The sequence below is a fragment of the Schistocerca americana genome, chromosome 2, assembly GCF_021461395.2.
Source record: "Schistocerca americana isolate TAMUIC-IGC-003095 chromosome 2, iqSchAmer2.1, whole genome shotgun sequence".
NCBI lineage: Eukaryota > Metazoa > Arthropoda > Insecta > Orthoptera > Acrididae > Schistocerca > Schistocerca americana.
This window is the reverse complement of record NC_060120.1, coordinates 166350136-166374229: the sequence shown is the minus strand read 5'-3', so window position 1 is coordinate 166374229 and position 24094 is coordinate 166350136. Positions and strand designations below refer to the sequence as shown.

Below are 24094 nucleotides of genomic sequence, written 5' to 3'. Positions count from 1 at the left end.
GTTGTACAGATGAACGTTGTACGAATTAGTGTGAGAAAGTTTTGAGGTAGTGTGAATACAGACGACGGAGAATTCTGTATCATAATATGTTAGGTAAGTTTATGGTAGAAGGAACGATAATTCGAGTGCAAATGAAAAAGTTAATAACGTAAAGTATAAACAAAATATCAGAATGAGATTTTCACTCTGCAGCGGAGTGTGCGCTGATATGAAACTTCCTGGCATATTAAAACTGTGTGCCCGACCGAGACTCGAACTCGGGACCTTTGCCTTTCGCGGGCAAGTGCTCTACCAACTGAGCTACCAAAGCACGACTCACGCCCGGTACTCACAGCTTTACTTCTGCCAGTACCTCGTCTCCTACCTTCCAAACTTTACAGAAGCTCTCCTGCGAACCAGCTTCTGTAAAGTTTGGAAGGTAGGAGACGAGGTACTGGCAGAAGTAAAGCTGTGAGTACCGGGCGTGAGTCGTGTTTGGTAGCTCAGTTGGTAGAGCACTTGCCCGCGAAAGGCAAAGGTCCCGAGTTCGAGTCTCGGTCGGGCATACTGTTTTAATATGCCAGGAAGTTTCAAAGTATCAGAATGTTAAATATTTATTCGGGAAAAAGTACAGATCGAATGTGTGTTACTTGTTGATTTGGTAGTATTGAAAAGCGCGGACTAAGGCGGGAGAATAATGTTTTTCTATTGGTCTTGAAGAAAATTGACCAATCAGAGTGGAGTATTCTTCGTGCATCTTTCCTTTTGGAGATTTAGAATGCTTACAGCAGTCTAAGTAGTCGGAACCCAGCCTTTCAGTGGTACGGTCATGTGTAGTAAGACCTCCGAAGGAGGTTATAATTTGCCGGTTTTAGTTGTGCTACATGTTTCAAAAGTGTTTTGAAGGCATACTTATTCCGGTATGTTTCTTAGAACGTATGGATTTTTAAGGTAATTTTCTGTGTGAGAAAAGACAATAATTCCACGTGTCATATTGATCAGATCGGTGACTAAAAACTGGAGGCATTAGACACCGATAAACTTAATAGTATGGCGAGCATTTTCAGTAAAGAACAATCTTTACTTAGTAGCTATTCAGATTTCGGGAAATACGTTACCGTAAATATGCTAACGTGAATGAAAGGGTTTGTGAATGACTGTGTTAAGATTAGCACTGACTCGGCAGTGAACGTGACCATTATCAAGGTTCAGAATATACCGAAAGTTTTGTCAGTATTTCCACCTTTCATTCAAAATTGAGACCTTTTCCCGATTCTTGGAATAGTGACGTTGTATGCAGCCTGGTGCGAGCTGCAGTACGGTAGGTTTCTGATCGGCTTTCCTAGCGGCGATCTGCTGCAACCAGTTCACAGGTAGGTGCAGGTAAAGGACGAAAGGAACCGCGTCGCCGCAGGAGGGGGTTGGGGGGGGGGGGGCGGCAGGGCGGCGGGAGGAGTGGAAAACTCGAGGGATAAATACGATAAAAGGAAACGCAAAAGGTGTTTTAAAACACACATTTCCAACAAAAAAAATTAATCGAAACCTCAATAGACAAACTTTGTAAAATTATAGAAGAAAATTCAAACAGGACAACAGAATTAGTAGGAGGCAATAAAAGGAACCTTAGATAACAATCAGTATATCCCGATGCTGCGCACTAGACGACTTAGTTAGAGAACAATTCAGGTACAATACTTTTAGTGCAAATACGTCCGTAATAGAAAAACACAAAGCATAAGAAAACGCAAGGACTGATCAGCTGAGGACTCTTAATAAAATGGAAGGCAGCGTTATTCAGTTACAGTTGTGTAAGGCATACCATTTTAAAGGAAATGTACATACAAGGCAATTTCGCTGAAACGCGACTTTACTGAAAATGCGTAGAAGGCAACTTACAGCATTAGTTAAAAATGATTTGAGCATAAGGTATAAAACTGAAATACCGCGTTTGCTGAAACCCCACGCTTTAGCGAACTGAATGTTACATGCCTTACATAAACTAGGGCGATGAGTGAAATTAATTTTATTTCAACTGCAAATCCAGTCACCATAGTTGGGTTCCACTAACTGGTGACATCTCAGAATTTACGGTGAACTACATGACTCTCAGCCAATAGCTTTTCACGAGCTTACTCGCTTTCTTAACTGCTGATTAGCTGGGCTTGAATAGCCGGCCAGCAAAGCCCCAAAAACAACAGCAATTACAGGCCTGACAACAGTGACTAGTACTACAAGTGGTGAAACACTCAATTAAACACGAGCTTTAAATAAACATCATAAATTCTGTAGACTTAAGATGAAAATCCGAGATAGCACTTAGGTCAAGTTAGTACACCTAAGTTTTATTAACTCGACCATGAAGAAAGCAGTCCTATCAGGACTGCCGAACTTCAGTACTATTTAGCAATTTATCCACTCGATACTGAAGGTGAATCAACCGTCATTCCGGTGACGGCAGCCACAAATGTCCGACATGCCGTTAAACACCTTCGACAACACAGGGGGTACAAGTTTCAGAAATTACTTACCACGTAACCTTTTCTCGGTGACAACCAGTCCACATTCGTTACAGAAATAAGTCTTGGCTGCCTTCTTTTCTAAGAGAAATTCCGTATAATCGGAGTCAGTTGAAATTGAACACCTCTGTTGGTCAAAGCCCGCCACACTGCCTCAAATACAACCACCGCGATGGCCTTACACAGAATCACCGGCCAAGCAGACTCTTGGTTTTGTGACCATCAAGCAGCCGCAACGGAAACTGTCAATAGTCGCTACAATCGGCAACTTCCTCGTTGTCGTCAGAACAGACCCTTAGGGGGAAACCACGTTAGGAGGTTCAAAAAATCCGATGCTTTTACTGCTTAAATCGTTAGCTTCACTATTCACTAATACGCTGTCAAAATTTCTAAGCGAAATTCGCATTCATTTAGATTTAATGAGCATAGAACAGAGTGGAAAAAAGGAAATTCTTCCAACATATGGAGATTTATCGAGGGATGAATTACTGGAGAGATGTTTAGGTGGTCACACACAAAATGCGAATGAAAGTTATAATTCCACTATTTTCCGACTAGCTCCTAAACACTTGCATTCCGAACTAAAAGTCGTTCAATTGACATCGTATTTAGCAAGGGCTTATTCATAGACGGAAATTCATCCCTTCTGAGGGTCATGGGCGAGGCACGAATTGTAGTAGGCACGCAAAGCTTCAATTATGCCGAAAGAATGGATAATCAGCGCGTGAGCTGACAGAATGGACGTAGTTCATTGGAATCAAAGGAAGGTTGGAAAGCTCTGAAAGCACTGCTGCAAGCGCAAAACGAAGCCTATGACGAAGAAGAAGGATTACGATATAGTGCTGGAATCGTCGATTAATTGGTAAGGATTTTACATTATTGTTAACTTCCTTGAATTTCTAGTTTCCGAGAATTTATTTTTCAAACACGTTTATCTCGAAATGACTTTTCACATTTGCGTGCAGTCTAACTCAAAAAGTATAGAACCGATCATTACGGAAATTGATAGTATCATTAGTTATAAAATTACGAATTATATGAACGAATTTGAGAGATGATACCATGATTTCAGGGGTATTTTTCATTGCATAAGTAGAGAAAAAAATCATGAAAATCGAAGTAAATTTTTCCAACGACTGCAAAATTTATAATTTTCATTATTTCCACCTTCTTCGAAGTTCATATTCTTAAAAAATAAGTTATTAACGTAAAATCAAAACTTTTTTGTATAAGATGAAAATCGGAATGGCTACACTGTACGCAACTGGAGAACTATACTCGCAACCTTCAATGGACATCACAGCGTAACTTGGTTATTTTTGCCGAAATTATTCAAAAAAGTTCACAAAAACTGTTTGAAGTATGAGTGAAATGATGTCAAAATTTGATTAAATTCCAATTAATTCTTCCCATCCAAACAAATCCCAAAATATCGGTACCAAACAGCCTCCTAATGCAGTTCCCACTTTAGTCGTCTTCTCTGGCCATGTCACCTCTCGGCCGGCCAGAGAAGTCATTGAATTCTCTGAGCCAAGATAGACGAGGGTAATAACTATACATACACGCACTCGCACGTATTAAAATTAAACATTAGCGTATTAAGCATTAACTAAAGGTATGTGAGGAGCAGCTACTGGGTAGGAAATAACACAGAATTTTGATTGACTCTTCAGGAGTACGCTTTCGTAATTTCAACAGTAAATCACACAGTGATGATATCGGCTCTCTTGTATCGTTTGTCATTAGAGTTGAATAAGCAAATCCGCAATTTGCTTTCCTCTTAAGCAACAAACTTGCAACGATACAGGCTACTGTTCCTTCAGTCTTCAAATCCAGTCGTGCAGCAAAATTTCCGCGTTTGCATTCACGATAGTTTCAAAGCAGCAGGGCTTCGAGGACAAACGTTAAACGAAAGGTTGAGTCGCTGCAGTCTGAGTTACATAAACGGATGTTAATGAGAGGGGACTGCGACCCTTCTGCGTACACTTGATGGTATGCGCTGAGATAGGTGACAGCGATATTACTGCTGTGGGAATAGGCAGTAACTGTCTGCGCCGTAGACATATTGGTAAACAATCTGCGGGCAATCTCGCTGCAACAGGTGTGCAGCTGCGCTGCCAGATGCGTTCCGTCTCAGACATAGATTATCGAGTTAATTGGCGAGAGACCTCACTGTGCAGCGGGCGCAACATGGTGGCGTTACGTGTCTCCCAAGACCGTTGCTAATTCCCAATCTCGTATGGTAATATAGAACTAGAATCATAATGAGATTTAAAAATTCATCAAACATTGCATCAACAGCAAAGCACAAGAAAAGAGCGTGATCTGGAGAAGCAGATTTGTCATTCCTCCACGAAATTTTGGACCTACTGCTAGATGTTGGTACCTTTTTGCAGCGATATTTCGGTGCAGAGTCTCTCGGCCATCTTCAAACGTATTCTGGCGGATATACACAGAGCTCCCACAAGTAGGTCCCATGTCAGCAGATTATTCATGTTCAACGTTTTGAAACTGAATTTTGTAGTTAGTTAATAGAGTATACTTAGCGTTCATGGATCTACAAGGAGCTATGAAATAAAACGAGACAGATGGAAAAAGTAAGTAATCACCATAACTGGTAATATATTTAGACCACTCTGAGAACAACGGTCAATGCAGTCATGGGAAAAGGTTTGCAGCTGCCTACGGTCACTCCACATGTTGCCAAGTTTGTTTCCTACGCTGCAGACGTTTCTCCGGGAAACCCTTAGGCATTCCCCATACAGTCCCGATCTCTCCCCTTGAGATTCCCATATTTTTGGAGACCTGAAGAAAGATATTCGTGTTCGTCGATTTGCTTCGGACGTCCTGTCACAATTCCGTAGGCAACCGCAAAAATTTTTCCATGAAGGCACTCACCATCTTGTCTCACAGTGAGATAAATGTGTTAACAGTTATGATGATTACTTTTGAAATAATAAACGATTTTTCTTAATTTTTCCCAGGTGTCTCATTGTCGTTTGCCTGTCCCTTACATAGTCGTTGAAACTACCTCTTTAATTATTTTTTTTTATTAAATACTGACCTACAGAATTTTCTCTGACAGAGACAACTCAGACTTAACCTATTCATTTATTACCCACAATGTAAAAGCCCAACGCAATCTCACTGCTATACATTGGCAACATGACTTTCAATAATCAACACAAAAGAATGGCCCTGAACTGCAAGAAATCCCAATAATAATACAATCCAAAAAATATTAAATTAAAGAAATATGAAACTACCTCCAAACCTGTTAATTGTCTAAACTCATTCCAATCACGAATCTCGATAGGGCAAACCCCAGTCTTTTTCTTAAGTCACTTACCTCACAGAAAATCGTCATGACACAAACTGCCAGCCAGCCAGTAAACAGATTCTAACTACTATAGACTATAACTACTAGGAGGCATATGATTACCAAAAAGAAAGATTTTGTTGAAGAGCAAATAATGTATTTAGAAAATATTACCTTATTCGTGTGGCATCCAGTTCCAAAAATTATACATATAGTAGTCAACAATTCCACTGCCCAACATTATCAACCATAATCGTACATTTCCCTGTGTATTTTTTTTTATAAACACATCATTTCATCTCATTTTACATTGCGTGTCCTACCAACACAGAGTCTCGACTAACAAAATCATGTCCATACACTTTCCTATCCACTCGGTAACTGCTAGTCCGTCCAACCACAGAATCTCATGCCGAGGCCGCAGAGCGCTGTCAGCGATATTAACACAGTCTGTAGCGCTGTCAGCATACAAACCGGCTACTTACCACATAGATTATCACATCGCTGAAACACTCTAAATTTTAATGAGTATAAACGATGCATTTTGAAATCCTGTTTCTGTTTCAATAATGACTTAAATAATAACTTTGAGATAGTGTTGTGTCTTGCAACAATTCTGGACCTCATCGTCTAACCAATCCCACAATGTAAGTTATTTTCTTATTCCATTTTCAAATAATGACTACTTTTAGTGGGACGCAGATTTATTCTACAATCACAAAAATTGCTCGGGAAAGGTGAGGTTTTCACTAATGTGAGGAAATGTTCCGAGGTGCAACATGGTCTTGTATCTAAGAACGTATATTTCATTGAAATTTAAAAGTATTGCAATCGATAAAATGTTGCCCATACTGTATTTAATTGTCTATCTCTTACACTACTGCTCTGCTAAACATCAGTCGTCAGTAAATGAACTCAGATGAAGTAGACATATTACGAAAATCCAATCACAAGTTAAATGCATTCTGAAATGGAAGCTATTGTAAACTAACAAAAATTTCCATTTTCGACGCAGGTTAAATTGTTAAAACATTTAAGAAGTGCACTTCAGCGGGAAGTATCACTTGTTCCATGGTAGAAGACTTTCTGTTGTTTAATCGTACAGGACAGAACACGGCTGACGAAGATTGCATGATTAACTACAGAAATTTACAGAATTTTATTCACCATAGAAGTCTGTAAAATTTATAAGTATTGCGCAAAATACAACCTTACGTCACACGACAACTAAATCAGTGTAGAATGCTCAAAATTGCTTGTGCCACGCTCTAGCGTGCATCCCTTCATGTGACTCTAAAATCCCTCTAGACAGAAACACCGCTAGGGAAACATTTGTTCCTAGCTACACTATCATCAATATACAGCTCTCTTCTATACTCCAGAAGTTCCGATTTTCTTGCGTAGCAGTTTACGCCCAATTTTCATGTACTCTGAAAATTACATACGGACGGCCGCTATGGCCGAGCGGTTCTAGGCACTTCAGTCGGTCGCAGGTTCGAATCCTGCCTCGGGCGTGGATGTGTGTGATGTCCTTAGGTTAGTTAGGTTTAAGTAGTTCGAAGTCTAGCGGACTGATGACCTCAGATGTTAAGTCCCATCACACACTCCGACTTTGTAAATTCCACGGCACTCCATAGTGAATATCCAGGGTGTTAGGGGTGTAAGCGCAGAAATTGTTATCATTAGTACCTTAATATGTACTAACTTCAGTATGTTAGTTTCTTTTTTTCTCTGCGTCTAACAATCTTGCCGCAAACACGTCAAGTAATTTATTACCTGCATGGTAGTAACGACACAAATAACTGGATTACGTCTGTCAGAATAGACGTGCGTACGTGCGTCTACACTTCAACACCTGACCTGCTGCCCAAAGGAACATAAACATTAATGGCTTGATGTTGCCACTAGAGTTTGGAGATATTAACCAAACTAAAATATATTTCTCCTCGTGCAAATGAAGTAAATACTGATGTAATGTTGTTCAGTGCACTGTAAAAATATCTGCACTTACATCACTATTGTTGTTGTGGTCATCAGTCTGAAGATTGGTTTGATGAACCTCTCTATTCCCCTCTATCCTGTGCAAGCATCTTCTTCTCCTAACAACTACTGCAACTTATATCATTCTCATTCTGCTTACTGTATTCATCTCTTGGTCCCCCTCTAGAATTTTTAGTGCCCCCCTCCCCCGCACATAGACACACACACACACACACACACACACACACACACACACACACACATCCCCTCACTAATAAACTGGAGACCCCTGATGTCCTATCAATCGATCCAGGTTGCCCACAAATTTCTTTTCTCCCCAATTCTAATCAGTACCTCCTCATTCGTTATGTGATGTACCCATTTAACCTTCAGTACTCTTTTCTAACACCACATATCAAAAACTTTCCTTCTTGTGTAAACTGTGTATCACACATGTTTCACTTCCATACGTGGCTACACTCCATACAAATGCTTTCAGGAACGACTTTCTAACAATGAAATGTATACCAACGTTAACAAATTTCTCTTCTTCAGAAACGTTTTTCTTTCCATTGTCAGTCTAAATTTTATATACTCTATTTCGAGGCCATCACCATTTACTTTGCTACCCAAATAACAAAACTCGTATACTTCTTTAAGCATCTTGTTCCTAAATCCAGTTTCCTCAACAGTACCTCGTTTGAACTGAAGCGACAAATAAACTGGTATCGGCAAACGTATTCAAATACGGAGATATGTAAACAGGTAGAATACGGCGCTGCGGTCAGCGTACGACAAAAGGCTTTACCTCTCGCCTGGGCCAGTCAAAACCAACATAGGACTGTTGATGACTGGAAACAAGTTGTCTAACTGGTCGGACGATTCTCGTTTCAAATTGTATCGAGCGGATGGACGTGTACGGGTATGGCAACAACTTCATGAACCCATGGGTCCTGCATGTCAGCAGAGGACTTTTCAAGCTGGTGGAGGCATTGCTGAGGGGTGTGTGCAGTTGCTGATAGCCTAGAAACGACTCTGACAGATGACACGTACGTAAGCATCCTGTCTGATCACCTGCATCCATTCATGTTCATTGTACATTCCGACGGACTTGCGAACACATTCAGAATTGCTACAGAGTAGCTACAGGAACACCCTTCTGAGTTTAAACACTTCCACTGGCCACCAAACTCCACAGACGCGAACGTTATTGAGCATATCTGCAATATCTTGCAACGTACTGTTCAGAAGAGAGCCCCAACCTCTAGTACTCTTATAGATTTGTGGATAGCCCTATAGGATTCAAGGTGTCAGTTCCCTCCAGCACTGCTTCAGACATTAGTCGTATCCGTGCCACGCCGTGAGGCGGCACTTCTGCGTGCTCATCAGTGTAATTGGACTTATTTCCGTTAATCTTCTATTGAGTTTGTCATTGTTCACCTTATATCTTCATGACACTGTTCACTCCGTACAGCTGTTCTTCCAAGTCCTCGTTTTCTCTGATAGAATTACAACGTCATTGGAAAAACTTCAAAATTGATAATTCTTTCCCTTGAACTTTAATTCATATTGCCAATTCTCCTTGGTTTCTTTTACTAGTTATTTAACGCGCAGGTTGAATAACATCGGCGAACGTCTACAACCCTGTCTCACTCCCTTCCCAATCACGCTTTTCCTTTCATGCCCCTCGACACTTACAACTGCCGCTTGGTTTCTTTACAGGTTGTAAACAGCGTTTCGCTCCCTACATTTTATCCCTGCTGTTTTCAGAATTTCAGCGGCAGTATTCCGGTCAGTATCGTCAAAAGCGTTCTCTACGTCTGCAAATGTTGCAAACAGAGGTCTACCTTTCGTTAACATATATTGCGTATAATGGATATCGTAGAGTCGATATTGCCTCACATATTCCCATATTTTTTCGGAACCCAAACTGATGTTTTCCGAGGTCAGCCTCTATCAGCAGTTCCATTTTTCTGTAAGGAATTCTTGTTAGCTTTCTGCAACAAAATCTCATTAAACTGATAGTTCGCTAATATTCACATCTGATACCACCTACTTTCTTTAGAATCCTAATTATTACATTCTTATTGAAGTCTGAGAGTATTTCGCGTGTCTCACATACTCTACACACCAGATGGAGGAGTTTTGTCAGGGCGACTCTCCCTAAGACATCAGTAGGTCTGACGGAATGACGTCTATCCCAGGGCCTTGTGTCGTCTTACCTCTTTTAGTACTCTTTCAAATTCTTTTCGCCGTATATGTCTCCCATTCCTTGTTGATCTACGTCCTCTTCCACCTCTATAATACTGCCTTCAAGTTCATCTCCCTTGTATTGACCGTCTATATACTCTTTCCACCTTTCAGCTTTCCCTCCTTTGCTTATGATGGTTTTTCATCGGAGCACTTGATGTTCATGCAGCTGCTACTCTTTTCTCCAATGGCCTCTTTAAATTTTCTGCAGGCGAAAGCGAAATATGATTCTAAGCCCCTACATTTGTTCTCTAGCCATTCATGCTTAGCCATTTTTCATTTCCCGTCAATCTCACCTTCAGACGTTTATATTACCTTTCGCCTGCTTCATTTGCTACATTTATATATTTTCTCCTTTATCAGTTAAATTCCATATCTCATGTGTTATCGAAGTACTTTTACCAGCGTTGTTTTTTAACTATTTGAACCTTTGCTGCCTTTACTATTTCATCTCTTAAAGCTACCCATTCGTCTTCTACTGTATTGCTAAAACCTTTTATAGTCAACCATTACGTGATGCTCAGTCTGGAAACCTCAACAACCTCTGGTTCTTTGAATTTATCCAGTTCCTATCTTCATATCTTTTTACCGTTTCGCAATTTTCTAAGTTTCAATCTTCACTACGTATCCAATAAATTGTGGTCAGAGTGCACACCTTCCCCTGGAAACGTTTTACAATTTAAAATATGTTTCTGAAATTTCTTTCTTGCCAATATATAATCAATCTGAAGCCTCTGACTGTCACCTTTCATAATTCTTAAAGTAAGTGTTAGCAATGAATAAATTGAGATCTGTTCAAAATTCCCACAGGGGTCTTCCTCTCTCATTCCTTTAGCTCAGTCCATATTCATCTGCAATCGTTCCTTCTCTTCCTTTTCCTACTATTGAATTCCAGAGCCCACGGCAAAGAAATTTTCGTCTCTTTGATCTCATTACACATTTCTTCATTCTCTTCATCATCTGTGAAGCTAGTTGGCATATAAGCTTGTGCTACTATGGTGGATGTTGGCTTTGTATCTATCTTGGCTAAGATAATACTTTCACTATGCTGATATAGTAGCTTACTCGTATTCCTATTTCCTTACTTATTGTTAAACCCACTCGTGCAGTGCCCATACGTGACTTAGTATTTATAACACTGTATTGACCTCACCAGTAGTCATGTACCCGCCGAACTTTACTAATTCCCATTGTTGTTGTTGTTGTTGTTGTGGTCTTCAGTCCTGAGACTGGTTTGATGCAGCTCTCCATGCTACTCTATCCTGTGCAAGCTTTTTCATCTCCCAGTACCTACTGCAACCTACATCCTTCTGAATCTGCTTAGTGTATTCATCTCTTGGTCTCCCTCTACTATTTTTACCCTCCACGCTGCCCTCCAATACTAATCCCTTGATGCCTCAGAACATGTCCTACCAACCGATCCCTTCTTCTGGTCAAGTTGTGCCACAAACTTCTCTTCTCCCCAATCCTATTCAATACTTCCTCATTAGTTATGTGATCTACCCATCTAATCTTCAGCATTCTTCTGTATAACCACATTTCGAAAGCTTCTATTCTCTTCTTGTCCAAACTATTTATCGTCCATGTTTCACTTCCATACATGGCTACACTCCATACAAATACTTTCAGAAATGACTTCCTGACACTTAAATCAATACTGGATGTTAACAAATTTCTCTTCTTCAGAAATTCCCATTATCACTTTCTAAATTTTCTAACCGACCCGCGCGAATAGCTTATGTAACATTCCGTGATCCGTAAAACGCCAGTTTTGTTTCTGCTTATAATGACATCCTACTGAGTAGTCCCGCCCGTAGAGCTGCATGCCCTCGGGGAAAATCTTGTGAAACCAACAAAATAATATGTTTACTGCTAGATAGCTAGTGACAATCTGTGGGTGGAAATATATTAATACAATATGTGTTTCGATCTGTTGCGAAGTTAATTTTCCTATCATCCTTTCGGTCAGCCCTAGCAGTATAGATCCTTGCTGTAGACTGACTTTTGCACATGTCTATCGCTCATCCGTTCAACATAAGATCTCCAGTTTTGATAATTCCAAAGGCTTTTGTTATTTAAGCCGAAGACATCTGCTATAGGGAGACACACTCGCTCTGCCAACGGCCAATTCTCGGAACGCCCTTTTGCCTTAAGGACGTGAAACCACCCCTAAAAGCCGGAAGAATCAGCAAAGACCAATAGCATCAGGATAGAGAAGGCAATCTAAACCGAGTTTTTCACTCATTCGGCTCTCTGGAAGAGATCTTCCAACGGGCAGGTAATCATGAAAAAAGATCTGAATAACCAACGAATGGGTAACATAATATAAGTCGGAGAATGAAATGTCAGAAGTCTGGATGTGTTAGGAAAAATATAACACCTGAAAATGGAAATACATAGGTTAGTCTAGATGCAGTGGAAGTCCGTGAATGAGTGGTAAGGAGATGAGTTCTTGTGAGAGAAGTCTGAGTAATATCAACAGCAGCAGAAAATGCAAGGGGTATTATGCATTATGAACAAGAAGGAACGAAAGAGAGTGAGTTACTGTGAACATAACACTCATAGGATTTTTCTCATCAGATTCGAGAGCAAACCAACGGTAACAATAATAATTCAGGTATACAGGCTGGCTTTACAAGCAGAAGATGAAAATAAAGCGAATGGATACGAGGGTATAGAACGAGTAATTCGGAATGTAAAGGGAGATGAAGCTGGGCATGAGTGACTAGAATGTGATTGTGCTGGGAAGGTAAAATGGGAGCTTCACGGGATAATATAGGTTTAATAGAGAGAAGAAAGGTTAACTGCGTTTCTTTAAAGAACTTGAGTAAAATTAAAGTCTCCGGCATGGGATGTCACCCTGTAGCCAGGCGGGACATGTGGTGGAGCTGCCACCTCTTGGCCTCATGATTTGCCATTTCAGACGATATGCGGAAACGTTAATAGAACATTGGAAGATAAACCGAGAGAAGACAAACAATAAAGTTTCATAAGGTAATGATCGCCCCCATATTGCTATATGGAAAGGAAACTTGGACAGATACTAAAAAGCAGGAAAGTAGAATCCTAGCAGCAGAAATAAAATCTCTAAGAACAGTGAAGGACTCCAGAAGATTATGTAGACTAAGAAACGAAGACATAAGAGCACAACTTGGTACATATGCTATAAATGAAATGTAGCGGCAGCCGCCGACTCGAGGCGACGCGCAGCAGAGCAGCAGCAGCAATTGTGTGATAAACTGTAAATTAATTTAGTCTTAGTTTGTTTTTTGTTCGCGTGCTTCAGCGAAGAAGTGAACTGTACTTGTGTATTTTACTGTGTAGACTAGTGGTTAGAAAATTAATCGTAGGTTTTGTTTTTGCGTAAGTCTTGTTAATACCCTTATGTAGGGCGGCTTCCTAGTATAATTTCTCCGTGTAGAGATATTTATTTCTGTTTAATAGCTTGCGGTCTCAGAGTTCAGTGAGAAATTACACACCAACTGTTAGTGTTACTTTATTCTCCTTTGGTATATTTTCAAACTCAGTAGAGCCATTTTAGACCATATATCTATTAACTACACGATACGATATGACTAGGGACTGTGCTTGTTGTGAGCGGACACAAGGAGAGTTGGCTGCTGTCCGTAAACAGCTGGAAGCTGCGTTGGCTACGGTCGACAAGCTTCTAGCTAACGCTCGATGTTGCGGTGACGTCTGGGCACCAGTGACAAGACCTGCGACACCTTTTGTACCACTGGAATCCCTGGTGTGGCCGAGACGTCGCTGCGACTTCCGATGCACAACATCTCACCGGTCCGTCCTCACTCCATAGTGTGTGGCAGGCAGTTCTGGGTTCGCGTGTCACTGGGCGGAAGGCGAAAGAGGTAGCACGCCGTGCGACTGCCTCTCTAAGTCTTAGCAACGGGTACAAGTTGCTTCCCAGTATTGATGATAAATCTGAGCCAGCACGGGATGCCTCTCCTGTTGGGCCAGCGGTCGATTTTCCTGCCCGGTCCGGTCAAGTACAGAGGGTAGGTATGCTAGTCACTGGGAACTCCAATGTTAGGCAGGTGACGAAGCCCCTCAGGGAGATAGCACGCAAGGCGGGAAAGAATTCCAGTGTGCATTCGGTATGTTTGCTGACAAGTCTCATCCGTGATGTGGAAGAGGCCCAACCAGTGGCTATCTAGCGCACTGGGTGCAACCGGCTGCTTATAGTGGCACATGTAGGCATGAATGACGCCTGCCGCTTGGGTTCTGAGGCCATCCTCGGCTCCTTTCGTTGGCTGGCTGATTTGGTGAAGGCAACTAGCAACGCATGCGGATTGTGGGCTAAGCTATATTTAGCATCGTACCCAGGATTGATCGCGGTCCTCTCGTTTGGAGAAGAGTGGAATGTCTTTACAAGAGGTTCAGACGGCTCTGCGACGGTCTAGCAAGCGAATTTCTCCACCTCTGCTATCGGGTACAGCATTGTAGGGTACTCCTTAATAGGTCAAGCCTGCCAGGAAGCAGATACTAGGGTAGCGGAGTACGTGTGGCATACACATGGGGCTTTTTTAGGTTAGAGGACCCCTCCGTGGGGAGCAAACACGATTTACCTGTTAAATCAGTCACAGTGACCTCAGACAGTCTGGGTCCTGACAGATCAGAGATAGAAAAATTAGTATGATTTTGGTAAATTGCAGGAGCATCCATTGAAAGTTCCCAGAATTAGTATCGCTTATTGAAGGTTATAATGCACAGATTGTATTGGGAACAGAAAGCTGGTTTAAGCCAAACGTCAATGACAACAAAATCCTAAGTTCAGAATGGAATGTTTATCGCAAGGATAGGTTAGTCACCAATGTTGGAAGGGTATTTATTGCAGAAAAAAATTCGATAAAATCTAGAGAGGTTATCACGGATTCAGAGTGTGAATTAATCTGGGTGAAACTGAGTATCTAAGAACTATCAAAAATGGGGATCAGACGCTTTTATACACTAACTGGGTCAGGATCTGTAGTTCTAGAGCGCTTCAGACAGAGCTTGCAGAATGTCATTAGTGATTATGCCGTTGTAATAGGGGGTGACTTCAACCTGATAGGAAACAGACTGGGAGTGTCATGCCATCAAAATTGGAGTCCGAGACAGGGAATCGTGTGGCATTGTTCTGGATGTCTTGTCCGAAAATTACCTTGAGCAGATAGTTAGAGAAACAAGTCGTGAGAGAAACGTCTTAGACCTCTTGGCAACGAGCAGACCTGAAATTAACGAATCATTCAACGTAGGGGAAGGTATCAATGATCATAAGGTTGTGACAGCATCTATGACGACGGGCTCTACAAGGAAAGTTAAAGAAGGCAGGAAGATATATTTGCTCAGCAGGGATGGCAGGATACGAATTTCAGAATATCTCAGCAGTCAGCATCAAACAAATCAGTAAGTGGGTCAAAATCATCTCTTCATTCTCTCAGCCACCAAACCGGCACCTAAACGGAAGATAACAGGGAGAAGGTCGAAATACTGAATTCGGTATTCCGAAATTGTTTCATCGACGAACATCGTAACACTGTCCCTCCTTTCAATCGTCATGCGAACTTCGAATTGGCGGATGTTGAGATAACCGATTGCGGAACTGAAGATCAGCTACAGTGGCTTGGTAGTGGAAGGCTTCAGGACTAGATGACATACCTATCAGATTCTATACAGATTATGCAAAAGAATTTGCTCCCCTTCTAGCAGTAATTTATCGTAGATCGCTTGAGCAACGAAAGGTACCTAATGACTGGAAAAAAGCGCAGGTCATTCCCGTTTTTAAGGAAGACCCTAAGACATATACAATTACAGACCTATATCGTTGACGTCAGTCAGTTGAAGAATTATGGAACATGTTTTATGTTCAAGAATTTTGACGTTCTTGGAAAATGAACAGCTCCTCTGTAAAAATCAACATGGATTCCGCAAATCGAGATCCTGCGAATCTCAGCTCGGTCTGTTCCTCCATGAGATCCACAGCGCAATGGACAACGGCGTTCAGGTTGATGCCGTGTTCCTTGATTTCAGTAAGGCATTTGGCACTGTCCCGCATTGCCGTTTAATGAAAAAATACGAGCTTACGTAGTATCGGAGAAGACCCACGATTGTATCCAAGACTTTCTTGCAGATAGAACTCAACACGTCGCTCTTAACGGAACTAAATCGACAGATGTATAGGCAATATCCGGAGTACCTCAGGGAAGCGTGATATATATATATATATATATATATATATATATATATATATATATATATATATATATATATTGAGATGTAGTAGAAAGCGTCGCATGCTCTTTAAGGCTATTCGCAGATGATGCAGTTGTTTATGCCAAAGTAGCAACGCCAGAAGATAGTAAGAATTTGCAGGACGACCTGCAGGAACTGATGAATTATGCAGACTCTGGCAGTTGACCCTGAACGTAAATAAATGTTACATATTATGGATACACATGAAAAGAAATCCACTACTGTACAGCTGCACTATTGATAACAAACATCTGGAGACAGGGTCTGCCGTAAAATATCTAGGAGTAATTATCCAGAGCGACCTTAAGTGGAATGACCATATAAAACAGATAGTAAGAAAAGCAGACACGAGACTCAGATTCATCGGAAAAATCTGGAGGAAATGTAACGCATCCACGAAAGAAGTGGCTTATAAGGCGCTTGTTAGCCTGATTCTTGAGTATTGTTCATCTATCTGGGATCCCTATCAGGTAGGACTGATAGAGGAGATAGAGAAAATCCAACGAAGAGCGGCGCCTTTTCGTCACAGGATCTTTTTAGCTGGCGAGAGAGCGTTACGGAGATGCTAAACAAACTCCACTGGCAGACGTTACAAGAGAGACGTTGTGCGTCACAGAGAGACTTACTATTGACATTTCGCGACAGTACTTCTCAGGAGGAGTCGGACAACATATTACTTCCCCCCAACATACACCTCGTCTATTGACCACTAGGAGAAAATTGGAGAGAGTAAAGCCAATACAAAGCTTTACCGACGATCATACTTCCCATACACTATTCGCGAGAGTAATATGATTGTAGGGATCAGATAGTGGTGCCGAGAGTACCCTCCGCCACACACCATTAGGTGACTTTCAGAGTATGATGTAGATGTAGATCAAGTCTAATCGGCAAAGACGCCCAGAACATATACAAAACCACCAAAACAAAAACTAAATTTCAGACTGTTAGGTACAAGACCCATAAGAAGACACGAAAAACTGGCTGCGCACTCAAAAGACGGAACGGACCTATGGCCGAGTCCATGACGACAGACGAAGAAGAATTTTCTCAATAAATTTCAGCAAGTAATAATAGAAATAGTGTCCAAAATTCGGAACACCAAGAGGTGTAACAGAAAACGGTAGGAGACAAGGAAACACTACAAGACAATCGTCTGGTAGAATTAGTGTGGAAAGAAAGGGGATACTGAAGCAATGAGGAATGATGAGATGCTTTTGAAGGACTCTAATGCCATAGATATAGTGGTAACGAACAGCGAAGGAGGCAGTTCAGTTGTAGAAGACTAGACATATCTAAAAATTATTCAATGTCAATGAACTTTACCAAGAGCCATATATTTTAAGATATTTTATTTTATTCTTAAAGCAACCAGTTTCAGCAATTCGTTTTGCCATCTTCCTGCCCCTGTATAATAAAAGAGCATACATGTAGTATATAAGGAGGTACAACGCAAGATTACAGAAAGTGACAGACAATCATAGTAGCGCTTAAGCTTATAAATGAAATTACTGGCGTTAAATCATATCTTTGCGTACATCCAGTATAACTGATTAAAACATGTGTACATATTTGTTAGTAACTTTAAACTTTATCTCTGTATACATCCAGCATAATAGACTAAAACATGTGTACATATTTGTTAGTCATAAAACTATTTAACACCACAGATTTACAAGGGAACATGTAAATACATTAAAATTATCAGCACTAGACAGCGTACAATCAAGAGATCAGATGAAATAAAGCTTTTCTTTTATTATCTTTTTTTTTAATTTTTTATTATTTTTATATGTATAAAATCCTATAAAATTACTTCAGATTAGGTACCGCCTGGTAAATATGAGTACCAATCTTCGATTAAAGTAAAATGTCACACAGTAAGCTATTGAATAGAACAGTATGCATATTTAAAGCCTAGGCAATATCATGGATGGTAAGGGAAGTAGTTGTCAGAGTATCAAAAATAACATGACGCAAAAACCCAACGGCAGTGACCTACTAAGAGAAGATAACATGCATAGCGAACGCTAAGAATATTCACAGCTCTCGTGTGACCCAGGTTACATAGCAATTCCGAATAAAAGGACTTAACAGGTGGCATTATCACAATGAAACAAACGTAAAATCTTACTTAAGCAAGGCTAGTCCTCTAAGTTCACAGCCGACAACATCATACAGTTTCACTGAGAGTAGGAGGCACTACCTAAAACGACCTGTCTATAGATGGCAAACCATCTAAATAATAAGACATAGCAAGTTGTATCGCCATAGGCAACATGGGTGCGGAGAAATAAAAGGTAAATGTGTTTACGAAGAGCACCATATTGTCGAAGTTAAAGCCCATAGAGCGAGTAACATTATCTACCTCCATGAGCACCAAAATTCGTCTCTAGTAAGAACATCATAACATTCTCCCTGAGCTGTATGGGGAAGTAAGGACAACACTGACACGCTGATAAACTAACCCGATCATAATCATAATCATAAGGTTTAGTCAAGACGTACTGAATTCCCACAAGTGATAAAGATCGAAGCAGAAGAAATGAATCAAAATTTGTGCCGCGGACATAACTCTAACACAGGCCTTCTTGCTTGCTAGGCAGAAATGCTAACCATTTCACCATTGCAGTACAATGGTCAACATCGCTACACGAACCACCTAAGTTGAGTGCCTTCCCCATCACAGACTTCAATTCATATCTTCCGCTTATTTTCCCTTACATTGTCACTAAGTGAATTGCGGAATGAGTCAATTTGTGTTTAAAAACGCAACTGGCTAAAAGGTTGTAGTTGACAATAGGTAAAACTAGTTCCCATTATAATGAAGCAGCAAAATGCTTCATCGTTCTAAGTATAAAAGTATCGGTAGCATATAAGATACCAATAAACCGAAGACATTGTAACTAAGAAACAAGTACTGCCTACCAAGGGAGCAGATTGCTATAAAGTGGATACAAAGAGTCGTAGGAAACAAAACCTACGAGCTCATATGTAGGTGACATATTGTATGCCTCAGCTAAACAATCAGTGCGTTATAGTAAGGTTCAAAAATTACATTCATATGAAGATTCTTAGACAAAAAAATATCGGGGGAAGAACTGTATATTGTCGGAGACATAATGGTGTAACATATAAGGGCTTAAACGTTGAGGAACATAAACGTTGCCGGGAAAAAGTAATACCTATCATCCAAAGAAACTCCCCCATTAATAACGGTATGAAATTTACTAAAATAATTTCCAATAATGAGGTATGACTAGACCCTGACATACCAAAATCATTTTGGGTTATTCTATTTAAAACGATATTATATTTATGACAGACATAGCCCCACTGGCCTACAATGAGTCGCTAACAAACTGAATGTCTCACTAACAGAACCGACCACATCAGGGTGAAACTCCTCGAAAGCTTAGAATCGGCAAAAATGTATCGTCAAAGAAACGATGTACGCGTAAAAAGTCACAGCTGTCTGCATGTTCATAACTAAAATCATGACCCCATCGCGCCATTATGTAGGTCAAATCGATCTCATATATGACTAGCACTTCTGCAAAATAGTACCGCTGGACTACAGATAGGAGGAGCACTGACAAAGACAATCATGTGAAGGACCAACTGGTCCGTACCAAAAGAACGTCATATCTTGACCAATAAATGTTGAATGCTATGCAAAAAGCTGCTTCGACCGCAGGTCAAGACTATTCCAAGACAAGTCTCCAACCTCAGATTACTGAATTAATTCACAATGAAGTAGTCAGATAGAACTCTAATATCCTGAAAAAATTAATTTTCACTTGTGTTGAATCCGTTTTTAAAAATGCACGCAGTCATAGAGTTTATAGGTCCTACTTCCTATAGAGTAGCACAAGCATTCCGTTTGATCAACATTGAAATTTGTTTTACTAGTAAAAAGACATTAACCAAGGGCGTACTTATTCCATCGAGAGGCACGATACTTTTTTGATGTCCGGGAACTACAAAATTAAATACAGTGACTGTGATGTAGTGTATATTGGGCAAAACGGTAGAATTTTTAAAGAAAGATTTCGAGAGCATTCATTTCTGCATACCATCAAGCAGTCTATCCTTAAGGAAAACCTGTGAACGACAAAACATAAGGCTCTAGGTATTAATGACGATCTACAGATATTACACATCATGGGTGAAGATGGGACAATAGATGTTCTTGAATCTATGAAAATCTACGTCCATGCGGAGAAAGAACATGGGAATCTTCCAAATGGACAAACGTAATGAGACAATAAGTTCCTCTTGAAAATTTTGACAAACTGTTGTGAATTGAAGTCTAGTGTCTAGAAAGGAGATTATATGGATAGCACCTGTGCGTGTTAATTCTTCCCGCAGTCTGGCTCTCGTTGTGTTTGTTTATCGTATGCATTCTACGTGTCTAAGATTTTATGATGTATCGATTCTTGCAATTGACTGTCTCCTTTCATCTTTTGACTTGGTAGGACTATCTCTGATCTCGTTCATGGACTGTAGATAGGCTCGGTTGCTGTCACGTCTTCGTACGAAGCGTCTACATTACGGTAAGTAGGCATGCAGCACGTATGGAGTTGATGTTCATCTTGAACGTTTACTATAAGCTTGACTGCTTTGTGTTTTTAGATTGGTCTTCACGATATCCATTGTTGTATGGCGCTATATGATAAGTTCGTTCATTTGGATAATAGAGTACGGTAAGTAATTTATACTCCGTAGTAGCTATTGATACGACGAAATGGATAATGGGATTGTAGTAGCCTTGCACCAATGTAGCATCACTGGAGTGTTTAGGCTGAGGTATCGTATTTACGTCATTAGTGAACACGTCTTGACTAGGATGAGATTCCTTCATTATACATCACTTGATACACCTTTTAGTAGAATGGTTACAGTGCTTTTACTGTTTGAGTTCCCTACCGATTTTACTGTAAGATGTGTGACGTAGTGTTTACATTATAATCGTTCACTTTCTTTTCATAGAGATCACGCCATCTAGATGTAATACGTGCCACCACTGCTATTTTAACTCTTGTTAAATGGTATAAGACAACAGCTGAAGTGTTATTGTTAGCTTTTATTGAACTTCCGGTTTACTTTCGTTACCAACAGTAGTGTTACCGTATTCTGATGATTATATGTTTTCATGGGACAACTTCAGTAATAGTGGAACACTTTTGGGTTTTTTACTGCATACAACGGACCAATACATTTGGGTTCAGTGAGAATTAGCGTGTTCCATGTGTTAAAGTCGTCTTGAGATCCGAATAAATTTTTGCATAGCATTGGTCAACATATGACATTCTTTTAGTACGGAGCAGTTGGTTCGTCACATGATTGTGTTTGTCAGTAGTATTCCTATCAATAGTACAGCGGGACTGTTTAACAGAAGTGCTTGTCATATGAGAGATCGATTTGACCTATATCAGGACGCGATGGGGGCCATGATTTTGGTTGTTAAAACCTACGGAGCTGTCACTGTTTACGCTTTCATCATTTCTTTGAAGATACATGATGTCCGAGTCCAGCCTTTCTAGCTGTTTCACCCTGATGGTCGGTTCTGTGAGTGGGACATGTAGTTTGTTAGCGACTCATTGTGCTCCAATGGGGCGATCTCCGTCATAACTATAGTATCGTTTTAGCTGAAATAACCCAAAATCATTTTGGCATGTCAGCGTCTAGTAATACCACATTTTTGGGACTTATTTTAGAAAATTTCATATTGTTGTTATTGGGGACTTTTCTTTGGATGATAGGTGTTACTTTTTCTCAGCAACATTTATGTACCTCCACATTATTTAAGCCTTTGTAAGTTTCACCAGTATGTTTCCGACAATACACAGCTCTTCTTCTAAATTTTCTTGCCTAAAAATCTTCGTATGAATGTAATTTTTCAACTTTACTATAACGCACTGTTTGTTTAGCCCAAGCATACAATATGTCACCTTCATATGAGCTCGTAGATTTTGTTTTCTACAACTCTTTGTATCTGCTTTATACCAATCTGCTTCCTTGATAAGCAGTACGTGTTTATTAGTGACCATGTTTTCGGTTTATTGGTACCTTATATGCTACTTTATACTTATATACTACCGGTACTTTTATACTTGAACAATGAATCATTTTACACCTTCCTTATAATGGAAACTGGTGTTACCTATCGTTAACTACCACCTCTTAGCAAGCTGCATTTTTAGGCCCAAATTGACACCATCCCCTGTTCACTTGTGGGAATTCGGTACGTCTTGAGTACACCTTATGAGTATGATTAGGACCTGGATAGTTTATCAGCGTATCAGTGTTGTCATTGCTTCCCCATACGGGTTAGGGAGAATGTTATGATGTCCTTACTGGAGAAGGGCTTTGGTGTTCATGGACATACATAATGTTACGCGCCTTCTGGGCTTCAACTTCGACAATATGGTAGTCTTCTCACAGTCCTTCATCATTTATTTTTTTCGTACCCACGTTACCTGTCGGGACAGAGCTTGCTATGTCTTATTATTTAGATGGTTTGTCATCTATAGATAGGTCGTTTTAGGTAGTGCCTTCTATTCGCAGTGAAATTGTATGATGTTGTCGACTATGAACTTAGAGGACCTGCCTTGCTTCAGTATGATTTGACATTCTTGTTGGTTTGTTTCGCTGTGGTAATGCCGAGCAGTTAAGTGATATAAAGGACACCAAATTACATCTTTTCATTTGATATTCTGAATGACCTAGGCCACAAGATAGTAGTTAATATTCTTATCGTTCGCTATGCATGTCATTTTATCTTAATATGTCGAGTGCCGTTATGTTTTTGAGTCAAGTTATTTTTGATGCTGTGACAACTACTTGTATTACCATCCACGATATTGCCTAGGCTGCAAATATTCACAATATTTTATTTCATAGCTCACTGTGTGACATTTTACATCGAATGAAGGTTAGCACTCATTTACACTAGGCGGTTCCTCGTCTAAAGGAATTTTATAGGATTTTGTATATGTATAAAAAATAATAAACAAATAAAAAATAAAACAAAGGACGAGCTTCACTTCAACTGAGCTCTTGATTGTACACTGGCTAGCGCTGATGTTTTTAATGTATTTACACGTTCCCTTGTAAATCTGTGGTGTTCAATACTTTTGTGACTAACAAATATGAACACATCTTTCAGTCTATTGTGCTGAATGTACGCAGAGATTTGGTTTAACGCCACTAACAAATATGTACACATGTTGTGATCTGTTGTGCTGGATGTACACAAAGATATGATTTAACGCCACTACTTTCATTTTTAAGCTTAAGCGGCACTGTGCTTACTCGTCACTTTCTGTAAGCTTGCTTTGTACACCATAATATACTACTTGTATACTATTTTATTATGCAGAGGCCTGAAGATGGCTAAATCAAATGCCGGAGATGGTTGCCTTCAGAATAAAATAAAATGTCTTAAGATATATGGCTGTTGGTGCAGTTTATTGACATTGAAAGGTACTTACCAGCCGATGTCCCCTGGCCTTCATGGACTATCAGAAATATCTATAAATGGGAACCACGGAAGTTGGACCGACGAATGTAGGTACAAGGAAGGTAGCTAGAAGACACCGTGGATAACAACAGATACACTCTAGTTGATCGACGAAAGAAGGTAGGAAAATCAAATCAAATTCGATCAAATTAAAAGCAAAGGTGTCAATGTGAAGAGTGCAATGGAAATTCCATTTTTCAACGCAGAAGAGAGAGCAGTGTGCAACGTTTACACTAAAGGCCTCTACGAAAACAAGAGCTCTCAGATGAGGTCATA

At 40.2% G+C, this 24094-nt stretch overlaps 1 non-coding gene across 1 annotated transcript; it reads left to right on the top strand.

Annotated features, from left to right (window-relative positions):
• The first annotated feature begins 471 nt into the window (after positions 1-471).
• On the top strand, positions 472-545 carry Trnas-cga. Its single transcript has one exon. It is a non-coding gene; the product is annotated as a tRNA-Ser (tRNA).
• The last annotated feature ends 23549 nt before the right edge of the window (positions 546-24094 follow it).